Source organism: Myiozetetes cayanensis, unplaced genomic scaffold (assembly GCF_022539395.1).
Source record: "Myiozetetes cayanensis isolate MyiCay16 unplaced genomic scaffold, myiCay2020 scf5-8, whole genome shotgun sequence".
Classification (NCBI taxonomy): Eukaryota; Metazoa; Chordata; class Aves; order Passeriformes; family Tyrannidae; genus Myiozetetes; species Myiozetetes cayanensis.
This window is the reverse complement of record NW_026087742.1, coordinates 23,519,178-23,529,691: the sequence shown is the minus strand read 5'-3', so window position 1 is coordinate 23,529,691 and position 10,514 is coordinate 23,519,178. Positions and strand designations below refer to the sequence as shown.

The window sequence follows — 10,514 nt, the reverse complement described above, 5'->3', positions numbered from 1 at the left end:
ATTGCTAGTTCAGCGTGAGGTGCAAGAGTTGGGGTTTATTTTAAAATGAAATTCAGCAAGGTTATACAAAAAGTTTTCTAGTTGAACTCCTTGCATTTACTACCTGTCATCCTCACTCTCGCCAAAAGGCCTTTCCTTTTTTTTTTATTTTTTCTTTCTTCTTTTTTTTTTTTTTACTTTCTCCTCTTTTCTCTTTGACTCCTCTTTTTCATGCTCCCTCTCCTTTCTTCCTTTTCTTCCTTGATTTCTTGCAGAAATGAACCACTGAATTTCTTTCTTCCCTACGTTGGATTTCAAGTGTTGAGAGGCTTCTGATCCATGAAAGACTTCAAGGTAGGAGGTCATTTACCGAGACATATATAATGTTGACACTAATAGTAGTATTAAGCATGGCTTTGAAGGAAAGAATATGCCTTCTGGGACCTTACTTCCACAACCCAGAAAGTGACTTTAGTCCTGTGAAACAATGTAGACCCTCCCAAAAGTGTGAGGAAGAAAGTGAAGCATTCAAGTGAAATGTGAACATGTAAGAGTAGGAAGAGAGAGGAGGAAGGAATGAGAGCAGGCACAGAATCATAGATTCACAGAATATACTGAGTTGGAAGGATCCACAAGGATCATTGAGTCCAACCCTTAGCCCTGCACAGAACCATCCCCAAGAGTCACACCATGTTCCTGAGAGTTTCATCCAAACACTTAAATTCTGGCAGGCTTGGTGACCACTTCCCTGGGGAGCCTGTTCCAGTGCTCACCCATCCCCTGAGTGAAGAACCTTTTTCTAATCTCCAGCCTAAACCTGCCCTGACACAACTTCAGGCCATTCCCTTGGGCCCTGTCACTGATCAACACAGAGAAGAGATCAGTATCTGCCCCTCTTCTTCCCCTCACAAGGAAGCTGTAACTGCAATGAGGTCTCCCCTCAGTTTCCTCTTCTTTAGGCTGAACAGACAAAGTGACCTCAGCCTCTACTCATACGGCTTTCCCTTAAGGCCCTTCACCATCTTCATTGCCCTCTTTTGGATGCTACCTAATAGCTTAATGTTTTTCTTATACTGCGGTGATCAAAACTGCACACAATATTCAAGGTGAAGCCACACCACTGCAGAGTAGAATCATGCAGACAGAGGGACTGTGGAAGCAAGGGGAAAGGGGGGAAAGGGGAGAAAGTGATGGGGAACATCAAAAAAGAAAGGGGTGACAGCATGTGGGCACGGGAAATTAATGTAGAAGATGAAGAGAAAGCAAAGAGGTGTGTGTATGTGTGGAGGGAGAGATTAAAAGAGGCAGTAACAAAAAGAAGTGAAGTTGTCTAACATACAGAGATGGGAAGTGACATGTTTGTTTGAATTCTGGGGCTGCTCAGCCTGGCTGCACTGTGGTTTCTGCCTTTGATCAGCTGCATGGCAGGCTGGTGTCAGATCAGAAAGTAAATGAGATGATAAAGCAGCTGAAGCTGCAATGAGTTTAACAGCAGCAGAGTGGCAGGGGGTGGGAGGGAGGAACTATAGAACGAAGTGAATGCTCCCTGTGCTTTAATTCACAGAGTCCTGGCAGTGAATGCAGCTGCCTCCTCTGCTGAGAGGTTGTGAATGGCCAGAGCAAGAAGCTCCCTTGCAGTGGTTCCATAGAAAGGACCTGTCTCTGTGTGCTGGTGCCATTGTCAGTGGTGCTCTTGCCAACTGTAAGCCTGGTTGAAGCAGAAAAGAGGGTTAGTGGGCTGACAGAGTGATTAAAAATATCGATGCCTACTTTAGCTCTGCTTGCTTTCCAGCTTTTGGGTTTGCTGTGGCTGGCAGAAATGCAGGCAACTGTGAGAAGCTTTCCTGTGGTTGGCACTTATGGGTTAGGGGTAAATGGACAGAAAAGGGAGGCCTTGCTCAGGGGAAAAACAGTCACTGTCTCATCAAGCACCTCAAGATGTCACTGGGGTTGACACTGCATTGGGAAACCCCTGCTGCCTTGGAGAAGAGAGGAGTGGGAAGGATTGATTTGTGGGTGGAAATGCAGGACAGTAGAGGAAAAATAGAAAAGACAAGTATCCCCAGCAGGCAGCTTGATTCTGCTACACACTGATTGCATTGCCATTTTCTGTAACTTCTGGCGCAGTGTCCAAGCAGAAAACTTGGAGGTGGGGCCCAGGTCTGGGATGGAGTTGGTAGATCTAATGGGAAATGGAGATGGAGGTGGTGTCTACTGCAAGGTGAAGCAGCGGGGTTTATTGATCAGTGTTCTGAGCACTCTCACTTGACAAAGTGTAAGGTGCCCAGAAAGCATTACCATGCTGATCCATACAAACCCCTTTCCTCCAGTTTAAGTTATTCTGCCTGTTCTGTTAGGTGCCCTTGGATGGACTAAATAAAGGTGATCCATGACAATATAAGTCCTGTTGCAATGAGACTCACAAATACCTACTCACAGCTGGTATGGGGATGTGTGGCTGGGAAAAGAAGATGCTAGGAATTAGGGCTGCTTGTCCCACAAGATTCCTCCTCACCTTGGAAAAGCCTTGTCTCCTCCCACAAGAGGAAGGAAGGCAGGCACCTGTCCTGGCATTGTTAATGATACACCAGACAGATGTTCTGAGAGCGGATAGCTTCATCTCTCTGCCTCATATGTCCCAGCTTATAAAATGGAGTTTAAATTTTCTGTCTTTGTTCCCCTGCATAGGATTACCTTGCTTCATTTTCCTGGTCACAGAATATATTCCAAGCAAGTCGTGTCCTGATTCAGGAATTCAAGTACTCTAAACACTTTCTGGCACAGATACTGGTTTTTTGACAGCTCCATCATGCCATTCCCGGAGTGAGGATTTCTACAGCGATGTTCTGGGGGCGGAGGTTGAAAGAAGTTTAGGATATCACAGAACTAATTAAATGCAAACTAGGCTGCCTGCAGAAAGCTGTGCATGCTGGTTGCTATGTTTCTGGCAGGAACAGACTGGGAGAAGGGGGGCTGAGGGGCTGCTGTTTGTTTTTTCTGTTTAAAATGAAGATGCCGACAAAGTTGTGGTTACTCGCCAGCCTTTGAAAGGTAAATGAAACATGACTTCTTTCAGCCATAGAAATAAGAAAAGTGAGAAGAGGAGGTAGACTTAGAATGGATGAATGTATGGATAAATTAAATAGAAAACGGGAGCAAAGGCTTGTTTTTGTTTGTATTCAAACATTCTTATCTCTGCATTGACATATGCTTTGCCTTCTAGATCATCATATTATTACATGGAGGTTTTGTGCTCTCCTTTCAAAAGAGTTCCTTGTAAATTACCTTGAAATAGAAACCTTTAGAGCACTTGAGGCTTGACAGAAACCTGCATCGTGCCCATGTCTCCCCAGAAGCAGTGGTAAAGTTCACAAGGGCCAGCAGGACTTGGTTTCCTTTTTGAGGGGAAAACTAAAAGAACTAAATGAGAATGCAAACACATATGCATCCAGACAAACTGAATCTGTCCTTATTTCATTAGTCTTCTGTGGGTAATCAGAGGACATGTTAAGCACAGCTTTCAGCTGCTTCACCTGAGCAACACTTGGGGGGATAATTAAGGACTTGCCTGACAGAGCAGAGAGGCAGAAGAAAGAATGAAGGACTTTGAGAAGGGAGTGAATAAGCTAATTGGGATCACTTCAAGAGTGAAGTTGGCTTTGAAGAACACCCACTGAAGGTATTCAACTTGCTGGAACGAATGCATTACTCAAACACCCATGTGGAAATCAGTATTAAACTACCTAGGGCTGCTTTCATGTAAACCCCTAGGAAAAAGAGAACAGATTAGTTCAAAGAACGGGGCTTCAGTGATGCCATGCTATGCTTTAGACTTCATCCTGGATCTTGGCGCAAGCTGGCCAGTGACAGAGGCCAGAGGGAACAACAACCACCAGAGACAGCACAGGATAGGGAAGGAGTTTCAGGCACCTCTCAGTCAAGTGTTCAGCTCAGGAAATCCAATCAAACACAGGACAAGTTAGAGCTGTACCAGATGGTTTGAGATTGATGAGAGTGGCAGCTATAAATGTGGGGGACAGGGTGCCAGGTGTACTGAATAAGGATGGCCAGGATGATTTAGAGACAGTGTGCCACCTGTCACAAGCAAGGGATGTCCGACCAGCTGGCAACCTCTGCCGTGACATCCCAATGCACATGTGTTAGAGGGTAAGCACTTTATGCTGGTGGTGAGGCAGGACAGTATGCCAGCAGGCAGGGCTGCCTGAAAGCTGGTCCAAGTGCTAGCAGAGTGTGCTGGCACACTGCAGCTGACCTCACAGTGCTGAGGAGAGGAGAGCATTGACACAAGGGAAGGGCAGGTTGACGGTCCAGGACTTTACCCAGGAAGGGAGTTTTTCTGCCTACCCTTGCTCCTTTTGCCACATAGCTGGCACTGACTGAGTACTCAGGACACAGTCACAGGCCCTTGCTTCCCCTTCCGTCCCTGACTGCAGCCCTTTGCTATGTGAGCAGTGGCAGTGTCCCAGCAGGGAACTGGGAGCCCAGAAGACAGAGAATAGGGTGGTTTAAACTCATGGTTGGCATGTCCAAATGGTTGAGGGCGTAGACACAATTGCAAAGGGCTTCTGGTCATGTGGAGAAAGTGTTACATTGGCAACAGGCATTACAGAGAGAGGGTGGGAGCATTTCAGAAGAGCACAATGTCTGCTGCCTTCCCCAAAGTCCCTAGCAGAGAAGGAAGGTAGTAAACTCTCTATTGCTCTCCACCTGGCAGAGGCTGCACCCATTACACAGCCTGAAGCCAGCCCCTTCCTGCTGGAAGCCTCTTCCTCTTAATGATAGTGCACTGTTCTAACGAACGACAATTTCTGTGACAGCACAAAATAAATGGGGAACACTCTCAATCTGAAGTTTGTATTGAATTAAATATTACAGCATTGATTGGGTTATTCATTTAGCATCTCACTCAATAAACATCTCTTGCAGTGCATGTTTCTCCATTTATCTTACCTTGTCGTGGAACCTGTGCTTACCCACCACGCTTGGCACTGCTGCCTGGCTGAGGCGGGGAGGAGGGAGGATGCACAGCCCAGGAAAGCTTAGTTCAGCATTTCTTCCAAAGAGTGAGAACTATGCTTGGGAGTCACAAAATAGACCAGAGCTCTGGTCCCGGGGAGGAGAGGTTCTCGCTCCTGTCATAGCTGGATAAAGTCAGCACAGGTTTCCAGGGTCTCTGCTGAGCTGTGACTCAAACTCAAAACTCAGGACAACTGAGACATGGGGAGAGCAAATAACAAGGAAAGCTAAAGCAGTGCCAAAGGCTTCTCTATAAGCTGTGCACATGTTTTCTCTTGGGGCTCTTATTTTAATGCCCCATGTAAGTCATTTTTGTAGCTAAAAGAGTGCAAAGCCTAGTCTGATCCTGTTACTTAATCAGCAACATTACAGGAGGACCAGAGCTATTTTAAACTTCACCCCTTAGAAAACACTTGCAAAGCTAGAAAGCCCCATAAAAATGTCAATGCAAATGCAAACAGTGATTTGGGTATAGGCAGTGAATCCACTTTCCTAGGCACAGAATGGACATAGCCTGTAAAATGCTTGGCAGGCTTTTGGGTTCCGTAAGTAATCCAGGAGCCATTCTGGGAGATGGAATGCAATTACTAGGACTAGTTGATACCAATTTATTTAGTGAATTTGCTCTATTCTGCTCAAGATCTGATCGCAACTGCCCAAATTTGTTTGTTGTTTGTATTTGTTCATTGAATTATTTGTGCAGGTAAATTATAGCCTATTAATCATGTTTATTATGACAGTGCCTAGGGATTGACCGAGAATGCACCCCCTCTACCTGTTTTCTGAGTAATGTGCAAAGACAGAATAATAGGCAATCCCTGGCCTCATTTATGTTTGAATTGAGTGCTTTGATTATTTGCTATTTGTCAGTTGTTGGCCATTTAAGTTGTTTAGCATTCTTTATTTTTCCTTAAACCTGATAACATAAGCTCTTCAAGTAAGAATTAAATGTTACAAACAAATCACTGGAGCTTTGGTTTTCTTGGAAGGTAGGTGGTGGGTTGGGACAGTGGAGGTGAGAAAATTTACTAAGAGGAGAGAGAAGGAACAGTTGGACACCAGTTTTTCCAAGTAGCTGCTTGCCTTGCTAAGTGGGGGAGTGGGAGAGCTGAATGCAGTAATGACCTTGTGTTCCTTCTTCTCCCATCACGGTGCATTGTTGCATCTAGCTCTATAACAATAACTCAGTATGTTGTAGCTTAAGCTGAATTCTTATTTGGTTATTTAAATAAAGGAACTCAAAGCTGGTGTCTCATACTCAGCTCAGTTCTCCCCCTTTCAGCCATTGACACTCAGCTCTCCAGTCACTGATGTCACTCCTTGGTAGTACAGATCTTCTGGAACACTCTTTGCTGCAAAAGGTAAGGCTGCTGTATGGGTCTGAAGATATTTTTCCCAGCAATAAGACATGTTCCTACAGCATCTGAAGGTTTCCTAAAGCCACTTTTCTGTCTGTTTTCCTCCCTACTTCCAACATGGGTTGCAACTGAGTCTTTTCCTGAAGTTTGCTTTCTGAAGTGACCCTCTAACTTTCCACCATGTTACGGTACGCTCATTGCTCTCTGTTATCTACCCCTCTTTCTTATTTTCTTTATTTTCCATGCTTATTCCATTTACTTCTCAGCACCTTATAAACATGGACATACAAATCTGTGCCCTGAACTTGATTAAATTTCTTTTTTCCTCTCCCCTCCCCTCCCCTCCTCTCTCTTTATTTTTTTTTTCAGTGAGTAATTTAATCTCATTTCATCTTGGTCAGATGAAGATTCTTGAACTGAAATTCTCCTGAATATCAAAGGAGACCAAAAAGGTTAAACCAAAGTCATGTCTAGGGAGTTCCTGTTTACCAGTTTTTCACATAAAGCTGACCTCAAACGAGATTTTTTGCCAATAAAACATAAGAAGGAAAAACTTTTCCACCTAAAATTTTAAACTGGATCTCCACTTTCCTCACCATACTTCAAATATTTTTCCTTAACCTTGCCAAATTAGAAATTAATGCGGTGGTACAGCTGGTTGGTTAGAGGTTGGTGCTAATAATACCAAGCTTGCAGCTTTGATCCATGTATGGGCCATTCACTTAAGAGCTCAACTTGCTGATCCTTGTGGGTCACTTCCAACTCAGAATATTCTCTGTGTGTGTGTGTAATAGTGGCAAGTGAAGTTCTTCCGTTCTTCATCTTAGGACTTATTTCTAAACAAGACTCTCTCCCAGAGGAGAACAGGGTAAAGTTCAACCCCCACGTGGCCCTGAGTCAGCTTCCAAGGCATAACACTGATCATTTTCTTCTTAAATTTTAGTTAGTGAAAATCCCAGGGTTTAGTTCAAGGAAAAAAACCAGTCTTAATGTTATGTTTTTGGTTTTTTTTTTTACCCAGATGTTATTAAGATCTTTGACAACCTCTTGTATTAAACAGTAGAATTCTACTAGGTGTAGAGGTCAGATCCTTAAAGCTTGTATGGTCCTTAGGTTTTATTCTTCTCTTCCTCTCTTTTTCTCTGGCATACAACTGACCACAGTGAAGCTTTCTTTGACAGTTTTCTCATGCTCAGTATTTATCTCTCCTCCCACGTATTTCAACACCCCAGTTTCTTTTCCAAATAAACAGTGATCCTCAGGGAAAGCAGAGAATCGAAGCTGAGAGGGAGGATTAGTCCCAGAGGATGCCATGATCAGGTGAGTTCTCAGTTTGAAGTTCTGGGCTGCATTACCTGGTGGACTTGAAATAATTGTAGGTATGGAAGCTTGACTACAATGCATTGTGGTTTAAATCCTTTTGTGTTTACAAACCAGGAGTCACTGTAGCTACATAACACAATGAAATGTGCACACTGAAATGAGTAAGTGCTCTTTGTCTGGAGAGGGAATAGAAGCATTTCAAATTATCAATTTGAAGAACAGTTCTTCCCGGTGCTTATTTGATTTTGTTATACATATACAAAGTATTCAAGCTAAATGCCTTTGCTAGCTCAATTACTACAGTTTACTTACCAAGGCTCTGTTAAATGCTTTCAAGCACAAGTCCCTTCAGTACTATTAAAGACACTTTCCATTTCTGTGATACTGTATTAAGCTTCACACTTCCACTCCCTAGTGGACTTTGGCTTGTAACTGGATCCTAATACATCCTATTATACAAACCAAAGTGATCAAGCAGAGCTGTGCTGCAGAAGAACTTTTAGAATCCACTTTTCTGAATTTCTTGAAGCAGTCAATTTGGTGCCACTCCTCATTTCCCAAATTTTCCCCAAAGTCAGCCATAAGTCTGGCTATTTTACCTGGCACCATATTTTTCACTTGTTCACTGCATCTTGGTTAACATGGTGGCTGGGATGAGGAGAAACACAGCACAGGCTCCTCTAAGGAGACACTCTGACCCAGTTACTGTGCAAGCATTTGATCCTGTGCTCTCAGGTAATACCACAGGCAGTCAAGTGAATGGCCAGCTGTAGTTGTGAGGGAATACTGACAACAGGAGAAAAAGGGAATTCCAAATTCTTTTTCTGAGTCTGTGACAGAGCCCTCCCATAATATCTGTGGCCAGTTCTCCCCTGTGTGAAGAAGAATGAAGCTATATCCCTTGCTGCCCAATAAATCTCTGGTGTAGTTTCCCTTGTGCCTCAGGACCAACTTTTTGTTGGCTCATGGCTCAGAGCATTAGCTCTTTGCAAACATGCTGCTACCCATGTGATTGCTCACATACATCCCCACAGGGGCTTCATGTTTTAAATTTAAAAACCTAAAAAAAAAGAAAAACAGATGAAAATTTATGCAGGTAGTCACTAGTCACTGTACTGTGTCTCATAAAAATCCATTGATGAGAACTAGGCTGCTGTATGACTTTAATGACTAAAGCAGTGGAGGGAAAGCAATAGACAATAGTACAGGTAAATTCTTTAGTCTGTGCTTCCTAAAATACAGTTTTCCTGGGGGGCCCTCCATGTTTTCTAAAGCGTGGGCCACCTCCTACTTGAGAAGCTGCCTTACAAATGCCTCCCCTTCCATTCAGAACCACAGGGAATGTGTTTCTTCTCATTGGCAATGTAATAATACCCCTGTGACAACTCCAGTGATCACTTGCAGAAGGAAGTCATATGCTGAGGGTATTTAGTGTATTGTTAACATGTTTAAATGTGATTTAGCAGCTGGAAACAAGGAAGAGAAGCTGGAAGCACAAGACCATCAGAGCTGCATCGGCTGTGTTTAACATCTGTGAGCTCAGAAATGAAGGGAAGAAAGAGATTCTCGCTGACAAATTCTGCCACAAGACAAATGAGTGGCTATGTTAAAACTGCTTGGATGACGTTTCCCTTTTCTACATGCAACTGAATACTACCTACCTGTGCAGAGGTATCTCCATGGCACCAAACAAATAAATAAATAAAGTAAACTACATAATATCTACTTGGAAAGAGAAATATGTCCTGTTTGTAATGCAGACTAGATGCATTTGCCATGTAAGTTCCTCTGAAACATTCCCCGAGGCAAAGAGTCTCTTAACTGAAGAAAAACTCCAGACTACACCTCAGACAGTATAAGGCAGGTTGTGGTCTGCTTTTCAGGGAGGTCCAGATACAAAATAGAAATCTTCCCTGAAAAGTCCAGGAAAAAAATCCAGTTTGACCAGAAAATCATCCACTCTGTCAGCAGACAAGCAGAAAAGGTTAACTCCATAGCATGGGACTCGGGCCACCTCACTAATTTCCTCTGTTGTCTATGTCATCCTATAAAATTATGGTAATCCAGTGGACAGAGAATGTTTCAAGGAAGCCTCCACTTGAAATTGCTAGTACCAGTCCACTCACCTCTGAGATCCTCCTACCTGCACTACATGTGCCCCACCACAGCATTATCCAGGTACCTTCAGGAAGGAGACACATCTGCCCCCTTGCTTTGCTGTAGCAAGTCAGGTGAGAGCACCACGAAGAAATTCCACTCTGGAAGCTGCAGCCCTCAGCTGCAAACAGTCAAACACACAACACACTGTACAGGAGGGCTGGGAAGCTACAGTAGGCTGAACCAGCATTTGGGGTTTTGTACTTGGATGGCAAAAATGCCAGTCACACAGTGGCAAGCTGCTGATACAGTGCAAATCCACACTGATAATCAGGGCACGTTGATGGGGAAAATGTTTCTGCAGGCTTTGCACTGGAACAGAGATTGCCTACGCATGTTCTTTTAATATTAAACCAGATCGTTTGGTGTCCTGTTTTCTCATAACTGTCATGAGGCAGGCATGCACCCCTCATTGCATGCACAAGCGATGTGCCTCCATGTGCCAGTGCCTGGTTCAGATCACATTTACATAACTGTATTCAGTGGTACTGTACAGATATGGTACTGAAAGGATGCATGTGCACAGCTTGAAACACTGCAATATTAGCCCTGCTCTCTACTAACAGCAGTCTGGAAAACCTAAATCTGAGGGGCAGAGAGGCAGCTTTTACTTTTACTAGTGTAGCAACATAAAGCCATTTGTGATGGTGGAGAATCCCT

At 43.8% G+C, this 10,514-nt stretch overlaps 1 long non-coding RNA gene across 1 annotated transcript; it reads left to right on the top strand.

Annotated features, from left to right (window-relative positions):
- Positions 1 to 289: 289 nt before the first annotated feature.
- Positions 290 to 9,411, top strand: LOC126649524 (uncharacterized). Its single transcript, XR_007631066.1, has 4 exons — positions 290 to 333; positions 6,299 to 6,377; positions 7,627 to 7,694; positions 9,161 to 9,411. It is a non-coding gene; the product is annotated as an uncharacterized LOC126649524 (long non-coding RNA).
- The last annotated feature ends 1,103 nt before the right edge of the window (positions 9,412 to 10,514 follow it).